Consider the following 16,658-nt stretch of genomic DNA (forward strand, 5'->3'; position numbering starts at 1 on the left):
CAGAATTGGGGGCAGAGGAACTATGAGGTTGGTGGGAGAGAGCGTCTGAGCACAAAACGGCCTGAGGAGAGAGCGAGCCGGCATGAAGTCTCCTGTGGTAGCCAGAGCCCAGGAACCCGGGAAGAGTGATGTGTCAGTCATTACTGCCTGCGCTGGGTTGTGCTGTAGCCCTCCCCACACCCCCGCCCCAGCTCTCCTTGTATCTCCAGTCAAGTTGGCTACATACAAGCACCTTAGGGAATGAAGGAGCAGCAATGGCCATTATGGAGTGAAGCAGGACAGAAGGAAGGTGAGAGGGAGAGGCGACAATTCCAAGGAATGGATGACCAGGAGACAACGTCTCCCTGGAAATCCTTGAAAACCTCATGCATGTGCTGAACTTCCTGTCCCGGTAGGGACAGGGGCCCAAGCTCTTTTATTTGGGTATTAAAAAAATATCTTGAAGGGGTGAGATGTGACAGGGTGAGAGAGTGTCATGGACATATATACACTACCAAATGTAAAATAGATAGCTAGTGGGAAGCAGCCGCATAGCACAGGGAGATCGGCTCAGTGCTTTGTGACCGCCTGGGGGGGTGGGATGGGGAGGGTGGGAGGGAGGGAGATGCAGGAGGGAGGAGATATGGGAACGTGTGTATATGTGTAGCTGATTCACTCTGTTATAAAGCAGAAACTAACACACCATTGTGAAGCAATTATACTTCAATAAAGATGTTTAAAAAAAAAAATATCTTGAATTTATCTGCACTACCCCAGAATTGCACTGATTTCTTTCTTTTAGAGTAAGATCTCTCAGCCACTTAATTCTCCAGTCATCCTGTGGATATAAATGGATCACATGCTTGGAAGTAGAAAGGCCTTGAACTGGCCACTTAGTCCTTTGTCTAAAATGCACACACTCTAGAGAGAGAGTTTTAAATGTTTTTTGTAGAACTCAAAAAAAAAAAATTCATAGACCTCTAAACATGTATGTTTCATGAGCCCACATATGTTAACATTCAGGTCTAGTGGGTCTCACATTTTTTCCGCCAAGTCACATACTAGTCTCCTGCTCTTTGACACACTTGCATTTTTTCTTCTTTTACCTATCAAGTTGCCAACTGCAAGCCTTATAGAGATTCTCAGTGGGACCCCACACAGTAACCTTTCTTTCATAACCTGACTGATTGAGCAAAAGACAGTACATTCTAACATTCTAAACAACAGAAAGGGACTTCCCTGGTGGCACAGTGGTTGAGAATCCGCCTGCCAATGCAGGGGACATGGGTTCGAGCCCTAGTCCGGGAAGATCCCACATGCCGCGAAGCAACTAAGCCCGTGCACCACAACTACTGAGCCTGCGCTCTAGAGCCCGTGAGCCACAACTACTGAGCCCATGCACCACAACTACTAAAGCCTGCGTGTTCCAGGGTCCGTGTGCTGCAACTACTGAGCCCATGTGCCACAACTACTGAAGCCTGAACGCCTAGAGCCCGTGCTCCACAACAAGAGAAACCACCGTAACGAGATGCCTGCGCACCACAACGAAGAGTAGCCCCCGCTCGCCACAACTAGAGAAAAGCCTGCGTGCAGCAACGAAGACCCAGCGCAGCCAAAAATAAATAAATAAATAAAAATAAACAACAGAAAGGCAAGAGATTCTTACCAAATGGAATTTAAAGGGATGAAAATGAGTGATTAGCTACTATTGCACTAAAAGTATGCTGATCAATTTGACTCTAATTCAGCTTTTTCTATTGTCGTCAATTCTATGACCCACTTAAGAATCCATAGCTTTAGAAAATTAGTTCCCTTAAGGGAGACCAGTTGATAATGTTAAATGTATATTTAAATTACTGGTTAATAATACCTTTTTAAGTTTCTGTCATGTGTTCTTTGAAGAAAGTGAGAATATTTTAAAACAACATTCTCTCGTTAAATCTTCAATTTCCAATTTCTTTCTGGAATCTGCAAAGTCAAAAAGAAAAAAAAAGAGAGAAAGGTTTCTTTGAAAACACTCTTGGGGCTTCCCTGGTGGCGCAGTGGTTAAGAATCCGCCTGCCAATGCAGGGGACACGGGTTCGAGCCCTGGTCCGGGAAGATCCCACATGCCATGGAGCAACTAAGCCTGTGCGCCACAACTACTGAGCCTGCGAGCCACAACTACTGAAGCCCGCGTGCCTAGAGCCCGTGCTCCGCAACAAGAGAAGCCAACGTGATGAGAAGCCCGCGCACCGCAACAAAGAGTAGCCCCCGCTCGCCACAACTAGAGAAAGCCTGCACGCAGCAACGAAGACCCAACGCAGCCAAAAATAAATAAATAAATACATTTATATTAAAAAAAAAACCACTTGTGCTGAACGGTGAACAAATAAATGAATGAATGAATGAATGAACTTGGAGAAAGAATAATTTTTAAATCCGGAACTGTAGGATCTCAGAGTACTCTCTTTACCTTCTTCCTTTGGGACAGTGTTTTCCAAATCTCAGTCATTCAGGCACCATAGTCACTTTTTTTGGCCATAATTGAGTCCCATAAGCAAAGTTGTTTGCTTAACTTTTTGCTTTAAATTGACTTGACTTTACAACTCAGACTAATTTTAAAGGAAAATTTATATTACCATTGTAAACAAAAAAATCATTTGCAATAAATAGAAAGTAATACAAAAATAAATTCACTAGAAATAAAACCATGCTATTGTATTCCAGCTCAACAGTGTTGCCTAGAAAGGTTCTTGGTCTGAGGCCTGTTTTCTCTTAGAAGCATTTGAGAGGTATTAAAGACACAGTAGCACAAGACTGAGACTTTCTCTTTGAGATATGGTAAATCTGAGAGAGCTGGAAAGGGAATTGCCTTCCCGCTTGGTGATTCAGGGTTTTTTCATCCTATGGCTCCGTTCTTACCAAGGCTTGGAATGGGTGTTACACAATGGCCTTCACTCCTCCGCACCCAATCCTCATCCATCCTCACTGTGGGTCCCATTTCACTCCTGGCTTCTGCCTCTTCCAAGCCTGTGATTCCCACAAAACCAGTGACGTGTCTTCCCAGCCCTTCCCCGTAGTATCACCCACGGACGTCACTACCTCTTACCATCAAAGGCAGAAACTTAAGGAAAATCCCCTGATTTACGGCCACCTAAGCAAAGCAATGAATTACATGTCAGCCAGCTGGCAAGGAGGCTGTTGTTTTGTAACGTCCAGAGCTCTGGTTTGAGATTTAATCAGATTTGCAGAATTTGCTCAATTCAGCAGGAACTTAACAAGGCATGGATGATGGGAAAGGAAACAAAGAAAGCTGATCCTGCCCTGGTAAACAGAGTCCAAGGGTAGACCAAATCAACATCATGGAACACTGCAGAGAAATTCAGTTCATGGGCATCTGGTTACCAGAAATACTGATGCCAGAAACGACTCTGAATTGGCTTTTCAGATTAGTTTCTCAGAAAGTCAGCAAGATGGGGGTTAAAGAAGGTCACTGATAATTCTATAAACTCAGGGAGAAAATAAGTATAGGACCTAGTGGTTTAGAATGAAGGGAAATTCCTTTCAGTGATTAGATTCAATTTTGCATGCTTGAAAATATCAGAAAATAAGATACAAAAATGCTATTGATCGCATGGTGAGACAGGAACTTTCATACCAGGAATGTAAACTGATGGAAACCTTCCAGAAAGCCATTTGACGTATGAATCAAGAGCCTGTGAAAAGTTTCGATTTAGTAACTTCTCATTCTAGAACTCTGCCTTCTGAAAAGGTTCAGAGGTTTGGACAATTTTGTGGTTTTTTTTTTTTTAAACAAGGGGTTTCCACTGCCAGCTCTGATAAGGTAGCTTGTTGTTCCCACAGAGGGCAACTACAGGTGGGTGGATCAGCAGATCGGGGTGCATTCATACAGTAGAGTGCTATTCAAAAGCAAATATGAGGGACTTCCTGGTGGCACAGTGGTTAAGAATCCACCTGCCAATGCAGGGGACACAGGTTCGAGCCCTGATCCGGGAAGATCCCACATGCCGCAGAGCAACTAAGGCCATGTGCCACAACTACTGAGCCTGCGAGCCACAATTACTGAGCCCACGTGCCACAACTACTGAAGCCCACGTGCCTAGAGCCCGTGCTCCACAACAAGAGAAGCCACCACAATGAGAAGCCCGCTCACCGCAAGGAAGAGTAGCCCCCGCTCGCCGCAACTAGAGAAAGCCTGCACGCAGCAACGAAGACCCAACACAGCCAAAAATAATTTAAAATAAATTAAAAAATAAATATTAATGAAATACTAATATGACATGAATGAGTATCAAAGATGTTATGCTGAGAGAAACAAGACTCAAAAAAGCATGTAGTATATGATTCCATTCATATGATTCTAGAAATCTGATCTAGATCAGAGCAGTGGTTTCCTGGGTAGGGGGATAGGAGTAAAGGAGAAATTGACTGCATAGAGGAATAAGAGAAATTGCTGGGGTGATAGAAATGTTCTTTATCTTGCAGTGTCATATATATATATATATGTATATATATTATACATATATATGTATATGTATTATACATATATATGTATATATATGTATATATATTATACATAGACAAATATGTCACATGTGAATATATGTATCACTATGCATAAATGTGTATATATGCATATCACATGTGTATGTGTGGTGTATGCATATATAACGTGTATGTATGTAATTATGCATACATACATACATATATATATACATATGATTTACCAAAAGTCATCAACTTGTACACATAAAATCTCTGAATGTTACTGTATGGAAAAAAAAAACTTCACTGAAGTATTATGTAAAGGCAGAATACATTTCCAGGTAAACAAAAACTGAGAGACATTGTGGCCAGCATAGCTGCACTAAAATAAGTACTGAAGAGTTTTTTAGGTAGAAGAAAAATGATCCCAAACTAAAACAAAATGAGAGCAACAGAAAGTTTTAATATGTGGGTAAATATAAATGTATATTGACTGAACAAAACATTATTATCTTGTGGGGTCTAAAATATATGTAGAATTAACATTTAAACAAGGGAGACTGTGCAAGATGACAGACTAGAAAGACCCTGAGCTCACCTCCTCCTATGGTACACCAAAATCACAACTAGTTGCAGAACAACCATTGATGAAAACGACTGGAACCTGCCAGAAAATTTCTTATACAACTAAAGATATAAAGAATGAAGCACAGAGAGGCAGGTAGGAGGCGCAGAGCTGCCATATAGTCAAGTCCCATATCCCTGGCTGGGCAACCCACAAACAGGAGAATAATTATGATTGCACAGGTTCTCCCAAAGGAGTGAGAGGTCCGAGCCGCATGTCAGGCTCCCAGCCCAGGGGTCCTGCACCAGGAAGATGAGCCCCCAGAACATTTGGCTTTGAAGTTCAGTGGGGCTTACTTCTGAGAGTCCCAGAGGGCTGGGGGAAATAGAGACTTCACTATGAAAGGACAGATACAAAATCTCACACCCTCTGGAACCCAGGGCAGAAGCAGTAATTTGACCAGAGGCTGGGTCAAACCTACCTGCTACTCCTAGTGAGTCTCCTGGAGAGGCAGGAGGCAACTGCAGCTCACCCTGGGGACATAGACACTGGCAAAAGCCATTCTGGGGAGCTCTTTCTACCATGTGGACACTGGTGCTGGCAAAGCACCATTTTGGAATCCTCCCTCTAGCTTATTAGCCCCAGGCCCCAGCCCCACTTGGGGCACCAGTGCTGGGACACCTCAGGCCAAGCAACTAACAGGGCATGGACACATCCCCACCCACCAACAGAGAGGCTGCTTTAAGACCCTTTGATCCACAGCTGCCTCTGGACACAGCCCTGCCCACCAGAGGACCCAGGACCCGGCTCCACGCACCAGTACACAGGCACTAGAACCAAGACCACCAGGACCCTCCAGCCAGAGACCCTGGGACCCAGCTCCACCCAGCAGTGGTCAGGAACCAGCACCAGAATCCCCAAGGCACCAGCCCCACTCACCAGTGAGCCTACTCTAGCCTCCCGTCCAGCTCCACCCACCAGGGGGCAGACAGCAGTTGCAAGAAAACCACAGTCCTGCACTCTGCAGACCTCCCCACTCACTAGCTGCCTAGACCCTGCCCTCGGACCAGTTGTGCCCAGGACCCGCCCACTAGCAGGCCAACACAAGCTTCCAGACACCCCAGGTCCTGCAGCCAATTGTGTCAGGAACTGGCCCCACCCACCAGTGGTCCGACACATGCTCTGGGACCCTTGGGCTCTGCAACCAGACCCCAGGACCCAGCTCTGCCTAGCAGTAGGCCAGTACTAGCCCCAGGACCTGGCTTCACCCACCAGTGGGTGAGCAACAGCCCCCAGGGTCTCCTGGACCCTGACTCAACCTACCAGTAACCAGCACTAGTATAGTCCCCTAGAGTTCTGCAGTCAGCCACCTCATGACCCAGTCCCACGAACCAGCAGCCAACAGCCTCTGCACAAGGCAGGAACTGGCAACCAAACAGACCAAGGGCCAACCAAGCTTACCAGACTGTCCACATAGTCAGCCCACCACAACAGAAAGATCCACGCAGCCCTCATGGGGGAAGCCCTAGAACATATAGCTCTGGTGATAAAAGGGAAGTGTCCTGAGACACATAGATTTTCTACAAAAGGCTTATTCTTCAAGGCTGGGAAATGTAACCAACCTACCAGACACATAAAAAAAAACCCCAGCAACTTAGGCAAAATGAGGCGGCAGAATAACATGTTCCAAATGAAGAATCAAGATAAAACCCCAGAAAAAGAACTAAGTGAAGTGGACATAGGCAATCTACCTGAGAATGAGTTCAAGGTAGTGATCAGAAAGATGATCAAAGAACTCGGAAGAATGGATGCACAGAATGAGAAGTTAGAAGCTTTTAACAAAGAGTTAGAAAATCTAAAGAACAGCCAAACAGACATGAAGAATACAATAACAAATAAAAAATACACTAGAAGAACCAACAATAGACTAAATGATACAGAGGAATGGATCAGCAAGCTGGAAGACAGCAGAGGAAATCACTGATGCTGGACAGAAAAAAGAAAAAAGCATGAAAAAAAATTAGGACAGTTTAAGAGACTAAGAGACCTCTGGGAAAATATCAAACACACCATATTTGCATTATAGGGGTCCCAGAAGGAGAAGGGAGAGAGAAAGGGGCTGAGAACATAATTGAAGGCATACTAACTGAAAACTTCCCTAACCTAGGAAAGGAAACAGACATCCATGTCCAGGAAGTACAGAGAGTCCCAAACAGGATCAACCCAAAGGGGAATACACCAACATGCACTGTAATTAAAATGGCAAAAATTAAAGATAAGAAGAGGATATTAAAAGCAGCAATGGAAAAGCAACATGTTATGTACAAGGGAACTCCCATAAGGCTATCAGCTGACTTTTCAGCAGAAACTCTACAGGGCAGAATAGAGTTGCACAATATAAAGTGATGAAAGGGAAAAACCTACAACCAAGAATACTCTACCCAGAAAGACTCTCATTCAGATTTCATGGGGAGAGCAAAAGCTTTACAGACAAGCAAAAGCTTTTAAAAGAGTTCAGCACCTCCAATCCAGCTTTACAAGAAATGTTAAAGGAACTGCCCTGAGCAAAAATGAAAAAGACACAATTAGCAACATGAAAATCATGAAAGGAAAAAAAATCTCATCAGTAAAGACCAACATATACATGAAAAGATGCTCAACATCACTAATTATTAGAGAAATACAAATCAAAACTACAATGCCATATCACCTCACACCGGTCAGAATGACCATTATTGAAAAATCTAGAAACAATAAATGCTGGAAAGGGTGTGGTGAAAAGGGAACCCTCCTGCACTGTTGGTGGGAATGTAAATTGATACAGCCACTATGGAGAACAGTATGGAGGTTCCTTAAAAAAATAAAAATAGAACTACCGTATGAACTAGCAATCCCATTACTGGGCATATACCCTGAGAAAACCATAATTCAAAAAGAGACATGTACCACAATGTTCATTGCAGCACTATTTACAGGAGCCAGGACATGGTACCAACCTAAATGTCCATCGACAGATGAATGGATAAAGAAGATCTGGCACATGTATACAATGGAATACCACTCAGCCATAAAAAGAAATGAAATTGAGTTATCTGTAGTGAGGTGGATGGACCTAGAGTCTGTCATACAGAGTGAAGTAAGTCAGAAAGAGAGAAACAAATACCATATGCTAACGCATACATGTGGAATCTAAAAAAAATGGTACTGATGAACCTAGTTGCAGGGAAGGAATAAAGAGGTAGATATAGAGAATGGACTTGAGGATATGAGGTGGGAGGGCGAAGCTGGGGCGAAGTGAGAGTAGCATCGACATATATACACTACTGAATGTAAAATAGTTGGCTGGTGAGAAGCAGCAGCATAGAAGAGGGAGATTGGTTTGGTGCTTTGCGATGACCTAGAGGGGTGGGATAGGGAAGATGGGAGGGAGGCTCAAGAGGGAGGGGATATGGCTGATTTGCTTTGTTGTGCAACAGAAACTAACACACAGTACTGTGAAGCAATTATACTCCAATAAAGATCTATTAAAGAAAAAAACAAGACAAACATATAGTAAAGGTAGGAAATCACCCACACACAACTAGTAGGAAGGTTAAAAGACAAAAGTAGTAAAATTACTTACATCAACCTATAAGCAGTTAAGGGATACACAAAACAATTAAATGTAAAACATGATATCAAAAACAGTAATCATGAGGGGAGGAGAGTACAAACACAGGGTTGTTAAAACACATTTGTTAAGAGATCAGCAACTTAAAACAATCACGTATATATATAGATTGCTATATATAAACCTCACAGTAACCACAAAACAAAAATCTAAATTAGATACACACACAAAAAAGAAAAAGGAATCCAAACATAATACTAGTCTTCAAATCACAAGAGAACAAAAGAAGAAATGAACAAAATGACCTAAAATACAATCCCCAAACAATTAATAAAGTGGCAATAAGAACACAATATCAATAATTACTTTAAATGTAAATTGAACAAATGCTCCAATCAAGACATAGAGTGGCTGAATGGAAACAAAAAAAGACCGCTATATATGCTGCCTACAAGAGACTCACTTCAGATCTAGAGACACACACAGGATGAAAGTGAGGGGATGGAAAAAGGTATTCCATGCAAATGGAAAGCAAAAGAAAGCCAAGGTAGCAATACTTATATCAGACAAAATAAAACAGTCTTTAAAATAAAGACTGTTATAAGAGACAAAGAAGGACATTACCTAATGATCAAGGAATCAATCCAAGAAAATATAACAATTGTAAATATATATACACCCAACATAGGAGCACATAAACACATAAAGCAAATATTTAAAGACATAAAGGGAGAAATTGAGAGTAGCACAATAATAGTAGGGGACTTTTAACACCCCACTTACATCAATGGACAGGTCATCCAGACAGAAAACCAATTAAAAAACACTGGCATTAAATGGCATATTAAACCAGGTGGACTTATTAGATATATATAGGGCATTCCATCCCAAAGCAGGAGAATACATACTTTTCAAGTACACATGGAACATTCTCCAGGACAGATCACATGTGAGGCCACAAAACAAACTTCAGTAAATTTAAGAAGACTGAAATCATATCAAGCATCTTTTCCCACCACAATGCTATGAGACTAGAAATCAACTACAAGAAAAAAACTGCAAAAAACACAAACACTTGGAGGCTAAACAATATGCTACTACACAACCAATGGATCACCAAAGAAATCAAAGAGGAAATCCAAAAATACTTGGAGACAAATGAAAACAAAAACACAATGATCCAAAATCTATGGGACACAGCAAAAACAGTACTAAGAGAGAAGTTTATAGTGATACAAGCTTACCTCAGGAAACAAGAAAAATCTCAAATAAACAACCTAACCTTATACATCAGGGAGCTAAAAAAAAGAACAAACAAAATCTGAAGTTAGTAGAAGGAAAGAAATCATAAAGGTTAGTGCAGAAATAAATGAAATAGAGACTAAAAGAACAACAGAAAAGATCAATGAAACTTAGAGCTGGCTCTTTGAAAAGATAAACAAAACTAATAAACCTTTAGCCAGACTCATCAAAAAAGACAGAGATAGAGAGGCCAAATCAATACAATCAGAAATGAAAAAGAAATTACAACCAACACAACAGAGATACAAAGGATCATAAGGGAATACTGAGAACAACTATATGCCAATAAAATGGATAATCTAGACAAAATGGACGAATTCCTAGAAATGTACCATCTCCCAGGACTGAACCAGGAATAGAAAATATGAACAGACCAATTGCCAATAATGAAATTGAATCAGTAATTTAAAAAAAAAAACTCCCAACAAACAGAAGTCCAGGACCAGATGGCTTCACAGGTGAATTGTACCAAGCATTTAAAGAAAAGTTAACACCTATACTCAAACTATTCCAAAATATTACAAAGGAAGGAATGCTTCTGAACTCATTCTACAAGGCCAGCATCACCCTGATAGCAAAACCAGACAAAGATATCACAGAAAAGAAAGTTACAGGCCAATATCACCGATTAACATAGACACAAAAATCCTCAACAAAATATTAACAAACCAAATCCAACAACTCTTAAAAAAAAAATCATACACCATGATCAAGTGGGATTTAGCCCAGGGATGCAAGGATTTTTCAATAGCTGCAAATCAATCAATGTGCTATACCATATTACCAAATTGAAGAATAAAAACCATATAATCATCTCAATAGATTCAGAAAAAGCTTTTGACAAAATTCAATATCGTTTACAATAAAAATTCTCCAGAAAGAGGGCATAGAGGGAACATACTTCGACATAATAAAGGCCATATATGACAAGTCCACAGCTAACATCATACTCAATGGTGAAAATCTGAAAGCATTTACACTAAGATCAGGAAGAAGACAAGTATACCAACTCCTGCCACTTTTAACCAACATAGTATTGAAGTCCTAGCCACAGCAATTAGACAAGAAAAAGAAATAAAAGGTATCCAAATTGGGAAAGAAGAAGTAAAACTGTCACTGCTTGCAGATGACACAACTATACATAGAACATCCTAAAGATGCCACCAAAAAACTACTAGAGCTCATCAATGAACTCAGTAAAGTTGCAGCATACAAAATTAAAATATAGAAATCTGTTGCATTTCTATACACTAACAACAAACTACCAGAAAGAAAAGTTAAGGAAACAATCCCATTTAGCACTGCATGAAAAAGAATAAAATACCTAGGAATAAACCTACCTAAGGAGGTAAAAGACCTGTACTCAGAAAACCATAGGACACTGATTTAAAAGACTGAAGATGATACAAACATACAGATATACCATGGTTGGGGCTTCCCTGGTGGCGCAGTGGTGAAGAATCTGCCTGCCAATGCAGGGGACACGGGTTCGAGCCCTGGTCTGGGAAGATCCCACATGCCACAGAGCAACTAATCCCGTGTGCCACAACTACTGAGCCCACGTGCCATAACTACTAAAGCCCGCGTGCCTAGAGCCTGTGCTCTGCAACAAGAGAAGCCATCGCAATGAGAAGCCCGTGCACTGAGACAAAGAGTAGCCCCCACTTACCACAACTAGAGAAAGCACACACGCAGCAACAAAGACCCACCGCAGCCAAAAATAAATAAATAAAATAAAATTTTTTAAAAGGTGAATTTCTTTTAAAAAAAAAAGGTATTCCATGGTCATGGATTGGAAGAATTATTATTGTTAAAAACAACCATACTACCCAAGGCAATCTACAGATTCAATGCAATCCCTATCAAAATACCAATGGCAGAGCATGGGATCAAGATGGCAGAGTAGTAGGATATGAAGCTCACCTTCTCCCACAAATACTTCAAAAATAAATCTACCTGTGGAACAATTCTCACAGAATGTCTACTGAATGCTGGCAGAATACCTCAGACTGCTGAAAGGGCAAGAAAATCTCCATGTAACCAGGTAGGAAATAGAAAAAATAAAAAGCGAGAAAGGTCTCACGACAGCACCTGTGCTCCTGGGAGGGAGCTGTGAAAGAGGAAAGGTCCCTGCACCCTGGGAAGCCCCCTCACCAGTGGGGAGATCTGCTGGGACAGAAAGGGAGCTTCAGAGCCTCGTAGGAGAGTGCTGCTGGTTTGCAGCAGCCAGAGCAGAGGGAGAACTGCACAGATGGTCAGTGTTGCCGCCCTGCACTGCCCTGCACTCCCCAGCCTGAGACATGCATCCGCCAGTACAGGCAGGGGCTGGGTGCTGGAACTTGGGCTTCGGAGATCAGAACCGGGGAGAGGACTGGGGTTGGCCATGTGGAGATGGCCTGGGGGCGCTGGAGTCCAGTGCAACCATGGCTGGGGGTGTACGCGGAGGAAGTTTGGGCCAACTTAGAGACCAGTCGCCACTGTTTGGGGAGTGCATGAGGGGAGAGGCGGGACCCAGATTGTAGCCTTTTACCCTGTGCACGCGCTCACAGAGGGCATGACACTGCCTGCCCAGGCTGCAGGAGCAGTCGTGAGCCACCACCACCACCCTTGCAGACTCCAGGAGTGGTTGGGAGCCACTGCCGGCCTCCCTCCTGGACCCCAGGAGTGGTCATCAGCCACCACCTCTGTCCCCATCATGTGCTCTGGGGGTGCACCTGAGCTGCCACCACTGCCAAGAACCCCGGGGCCAGGCACCAGCCACCACACCTGCACACCCCTTATCAAGGGGAGAACAACCAACACACACTGAGGAAAGAGGCGACAGGCATCCATACTAAAAACAGCCCTGGCACCAAATATATTAAACCCACACAAGTTACACAGGGACACGCCCACATATAAATAGCCTTCCAAGACCACACCAGATAACTGTTTCTCCTAAACTCACAGAGTCAGAGAAATAGAAGTAAAATGAAGAAGTTGAGGAACCACTCCTAGGTAAAAGACTAACAGCATTCCCCTGAAAGAACAAGCAGTGAAGCAGACCTCTCCAGACTAGTAGACACTGATTTCAAAAAAGAGATAATGAAGATACTGAAGGAATTAAGAAACACTAGCAATGGAAATGCAGAGTACTGTAAAAAGGAACTAGAAACTACAAAGAGGAACCAAAAAATATAAAACTCATTTGCAGGGAATTCCCTGGCAGTCCAGTGGTTAGGGCTTGGCGCTTTCACTGCTGAGGGCTGGTTCAATCCCTGTGGGAACTGGGATCCCACAAGCCGCACAGCATGGCCAAAAAAGAAAAAAAGAAAAAAAAAATTCATTTGCAGAGACAAAAGCTGAGCTACAGGTATAGAATAGCAGAATCGCATAGAATAGCAGAATGAATAATGCAGAAAAACAAATAAGTGACCTGGAAGACAGGATAATGGAAATCACCCAATCAGGATATCAGACAGAAAGTCAAATTAAAAAAAAAAAATGAAAGCAATATAAGAGACCTATGGGATAATATAAAACATACACATAAAAGGGATTCCAGAAGGAGAAGAAAGAGAAAAGGGGATCGAAAATGTATTTGAAGAATTATGGCTGAAAACTTCCCAAACATAAAGAAGGAAACATATCCAGGTACAGGAAGCACAGAGGGTCCCAAACAAGATAAACCGAAACAGACCTACACCAAGACATAATAAAAATGGCAAAAGTTAAAGAGAAGCTTCAAGATGGCGGAAGAGTAAGACACGGAGATCACCTTCCTCCTCACAGATACATCAGAAATACATCTACACGTGGAACTGCTCCTATAGAACACCCACTGAACGCTGGCAGAAGACCTCAGACCTCCCAAAAGAGGGGATTAAGAGCGCTGCTAAAAGGAGCTCCAGAGATGGGCACGAGCCGCTGCTATGAGCGTGGACCCCAGAGACGGGCAAGAGACGCTAAGGCTGCTGCTGCCGCCACCAAGAAGCCTGTGTGCAAGCACAGCTCACTCTCCACACCTTCCCTCCCGGGAGCCTGTGCAGCCCGCCACTGTCAGGGTCCCGTGATCCAGGGACAACTTCCCCGAGAGAACGCACGGCGCGCATCACGATGGTGCAACGTCATGCTGGCCTCTGCCGCCGCAGGCTCGCCCCGCATCCGTACCCCTCCCTCCCTCCGGCCTGAGTGAGCCAGAGCCCCCGAAGCAGCTGCTCCTTTAACCCCGTCCTGTCTGAGCGAAGAACAGACGACCTCAGGCAACCTACACGCAGAGGCGGGTCCAAATCCAAAGCTGAAACCCGGGAGCTGTGCGAACAAAGAAGAGAAAGGAAATTTCTCCCAGCAGCCTCAGAAGCAGCGGATTAAAGCTCCACAATCAACTTGATGTACCTGTATCTGTGGAATATCTGAATAGACAATGAATCATCCCAAATTGAGGAGGTGGACTTTGGGAGCAAGATATATTATTTTTTCCCCTTTTCCTCTTTTTGTGAGTGTGTATGTGTATGCTTCTGTGTGAGATTTTGTCTGTATAGCTTCCGTTTCACCATTTGTCCTAGGGTTCTGTCCATCTGTGTTTTTTTTGTTTTTGTTTTACTTTACAAAAATTTTTTTCTTAATAACTATTTTTTATTTTAATAACTTTATTTTATCTTACTTTATTTCATCTTACTTTATTTCATTTTATTTTATTCTATTTCTTTCTATTTTTTCTCATGGATGAAAGGCTCTTGGTGCTCCAGCCAGGCATCAGGGCTGTGTCTCTGAGGTGGGAGAGCCAACTTCAGGACACTGGTCCACAAGAGACCTCCCAGCTCCATGTAATACCAAACGGCAAAACTCTCCCAGAGATCTCCATCTCAACACCAAAACCCAGCTTCACTCAATGACCAGCAAGCTACAGTGCTGGACACCCTATGTCAAACAACTAGCAAGACAGGAACACAAACCCACCCATTAGCAGAGAGCCTGCCTAAAATCATAATAAGCTCACAGACACCCCAAAACACACCACCAGACGTGGACCTGCCCACCAGAAAGACAAGATCCAGCCTCATCCACCAGAACACAGGCACTAGTCCCCTCCACCAGGAAGCCTACACAACCCACTGAACAAACCTTAGCCACTGGGGACAGACACCAAAAACAACGGGAACTACGAACCTGCAGCCTGCGAAAAGGAGACCCCAAACACAGTAAGATAAGCAAAATGAGAAGACAGAAAAACACAGAGCAGATGAAGGAGCAAGGTAAAAACACACCAGACCTAACAAATGAAGAGGAAATAGGCAGACCACCTGAAAAAGAATTCAGAATAATGATAGTAAAGATGATCCAAAATCTTGGAAATAGAAGAGATAAAATGCAAGAAACAGTTAACAAGGACCTAGAAGAACTAAAGAGGAGCCAAGCAATGATGAACAACACAATAAATGAAAATAAAAATACTCTAGATGGGATCAATAGCAGAATAACTGAGGCAGAAGAATGGATAAGTGACCTGGAAGATAAAATAGTGGAAATAACTACTACAGAGCAGAATAAAGAAAAAAGAATGAAAAGAACTGAGGACAGTCTCAGAGACCTCTGGGACAACATTAAACGCACCAACATTCGAATTATAAGGGTCCCAGAAGAAGAAGAAGAGAAAAAGAAAGGGACTGAGAAAATATTTGAAGAGATTATAGTTGAAAACTTCCCTAATATGGGAAAGGAAATAGTTAATCAACTTCTGGAAGCACAGAGAGTCCCATACAGGATAAATCCAAGGAGAAACACGCCAAGACACATATTAATCAAACTATCAAAAATTAAATATAAAGAAAACATATTAAAAGCAGCAAGGGAAAAACAACAAACAACACACAAGGGAATCCCCATAAGGTTAACAGCTGATCTTTCAGCAGAAACTCTGCAAGCCAGAAGGGAGTGGCAGGACATATTTAAAGCGATGAAGGAGAAAAACCTACAACCAAGATTACTCTACCCAGCAAGGATCTCATTCAGATTTGATGAAGAAATCAAAACCTTTACAGACAAGCAAAAGCTGAGAGAGCTCAGCACCACCAAACCAGCTTTACAACAAATGCTAAAGGAACTTCTCTAGGCAAGAAACACAAGAGAAGGAAAACACGTACAATAACAAACCCAAAACATTTAAAGAAAATGGGAATAGGAACATACATATCGATAATTACTTTAATGTAAATGGATTAAATGCTCCCACCAAAAGACACAGACTGGCTGAATGGATACAAAAACAAGACCCGTACATATGCTGTTTATGAGACCCACTTCAGACCTAGGGACACATACAGACTGAAAGTGAGGGGATGGAAAAAGATATTCCATGCAAATGGAAATCAAAAGAAAGCTGGAGTAGCAATTCTCATATCAGACAAAATAGACTTTAAAATAAAGACTATTACAAGAGACAAAGAAGGACACTACATAATGATCAAGGGATTGATCCAAGAAGAAGATAAAACAATTGTAAATACTTATGCACCCAACATAGGAGCACCTCAATACATAAGGCAAATACTAACAGCTATAAAAGGGGAAATCGACAGTAACACAATCATAGTAGGGGACTTTCACACCCCACTTTCACCAATGGACAGATCATCCAAAATGAAAATAAATAAGGAAACACAAGCTTTAAATAATACATGGACTTGATGGACTTGATTGATATTTATAGGACATTCCACCCAAAAACAACAGAAT

General features: G+C 42.4%; 1 protein-coding gene across 4 annotated transcripts in view; it reads right to left on the minus strand.

Moving 5' to 3' along the window:
* Window positions 1–16,658, minus strand: part of NOD1 (nucleotide binding oligomerization domain containing 1) — a 143,074-nt gene that overhangs the window by 90,550 nt on the left and 35,866 nt on the right. For 2 of the 4 annotated variants that reach the window (XM_082471736.1, XM_082471739.1), the window contains exon 2: window positions 1,850–1,947. The exons of the other annotated variants lie outside the window; for them this stretch is intronic. The gene's annotated coding sequence lies outside the window, so the exon portion shown is untranslated. The remainder of the gene's footprint in view (window positions 1–1,849; window positions 1,948–16,658) is intronic. 4 annotated transcript variants of the gene reach the window in all.

This window comes from Balaenoptera physalus, assembly GCF_965194825.1.
Source record: "Balaenoptera physalus genome assembly, chromosome: 8".
Lineage (NCBI taxonomy): Eukaryota > Metazoa > Chordata > Mammalia > Artiodactyla > Balaenopteridae > Balaenoptera > Balaenoptera physalus.